Here is a 1,590-nt window from a genome sequence, read left to right as displayed (position 1 = left end):
AGAGTAAGACCTCATGCATGTTTGTCAAATTGCAGTCTAATATAGCAAAAGTAGAAATATTTTTAAGTTATTTAAATAGTGATCAATACATTTCTGTTCTTAAAATAAATCTTTTAACTTTTTAATAAAAAAAATCCCATGAGGTTGTTTTTTATGATAGGTATAAACAGTCAAGAGCAGTAGACCTGATGATGTTTAGCAGATATTTCTGTGGGGGAGATTTTTTTCTCTTTCTCTCTCAAAGTGGAGAAAATACCCAAATCACCTCTTCAAAACTGATGTAGTTTTTCCTTTGATCATAGTCTTTCTCTCTTGTAAACTAAACTTGTTATTTGGGTAATTCTATTTTTATTATGCCAACATTGTCCATGAATATCTTAAAATTAAATGTAAGATTTGGGGATGCTTTATTTTCTTTTCGAGATTTATATATTTTCCGTCCTCAGCATTTTTACTTGACTATCAGTGTACACATGGTCTTGCTGTAAGCAATAGAACTGTGAGGGCAGATTTACATCGCTGGCGTCTTCTTTTGTTTGGGCATGTTATTTACTAGTAGGTAGGTTTGATGTTTACAGCACGTATGGTCAGATCTTATATAGTGACCACTAAGGACCACATAATTTTCTTAAATTGACAACATAATTTTTTTTGATGGTGGTACTACTGTATGCCATAGGAACACAGAGTAAGGGTATCATCTCACTCGTATTGAGGAATCAGGGAGGCTTCTGAAAGAAGTGATTTCAGTGGAGACTGAAAACATGAAACATTCAGGCTGGCAAAGGTGTTGGGAATTGAGAGGGTGGAGAAGAGTGTCCAGAAAAAGGGAATAATATATTTGAAGACACAGAGGCAAGAGAAAGCATAGCTTGTTAGTAAAACTGATTTAAAAGAAACAAGCCACCACTACCAATAACAACAAAAATCTTTTACTGCAACATTGGAGCATGGCAAAAGGAGAGACTGCGAATGGATTTGGGGATGTACTGAAAGGTTTTCAGCAGGATCATGAACTGATCATCTTGATATTTTATAAAGATCACTGATATTGTAGTGTGTAGGACAGATTGGTGGGAGGCATGATTTGACTCAGGGAGATTGGGAGGAGGCTTTTGCAATAATCCGGGTAAGAGATAATGGTAGCTTTGATTAGAGTGGTATTGACGGGTAAGGAAAGTAATTGGTGAACTCAAGGGCTGTTGTAGAGATTAATAGCTTGTAGAAATAGATTGGATATGGGAAATGGGGGAAAGGGAGGAACAAAAGTTGACTCTTTGGTTTTTGACTTGGCAATAGTTAGGATGGTGATCCTCTTAAAAAGAATCAGCGGTTTCGTTTTGCCCTCTCACTCCTACCCATGACTTTGTAAAGAAGGGTAGAAGAAGAGGAGTTTGGAAAGAAGAGAATAATAATTTAGAGAAAGACCACTGATTCTCAACAATATGTGGAAACAGAAAGTCTACACTATTGCTCCTGTGGGCTTTTTATAGTCTATGGATGTAGCTTCTTATAAGGAACCCTTTGTTCTATTTGTGATAAAAGCATTTTATCTGTATAAACCAAAAAACCAAACCCATTGCTGTCGAG

At 36.1% G+C, this 1,590-nt stretch overlaps 1 protein-coding gene across 1 annotated transcript in view; it reads left to right on the top strand.

The window, feature by feature from the left end:
• The window catches only part of KIF21A (kinesin family member 21A), a 173,867-nt gene that overhangs the window by 81,869 nt on the left and 90,408 nt on the right, over window positions 1-1,590 (top strand). The window lies entirely within an intron of this gene.

Source organism: Trichechus manatus, unplaced genomic scaffold (genome assembly GCF_000243295.1).
Source record: "Trichechus manatus latirostris isolate Lorelei unplaced genomic scaffold, TriManLat1.0 scaffold00285, whole genome shotgun sequence".
Lineage (NCBI taxonomy): Eukaryota > Metazoa > Chordata > Mammalia > Sirenia > Trichechidae > Trichechus > Trichechus manatus.
This window is presented reverse-complemented; position numbering and strand designations above follow the sequence as displayed.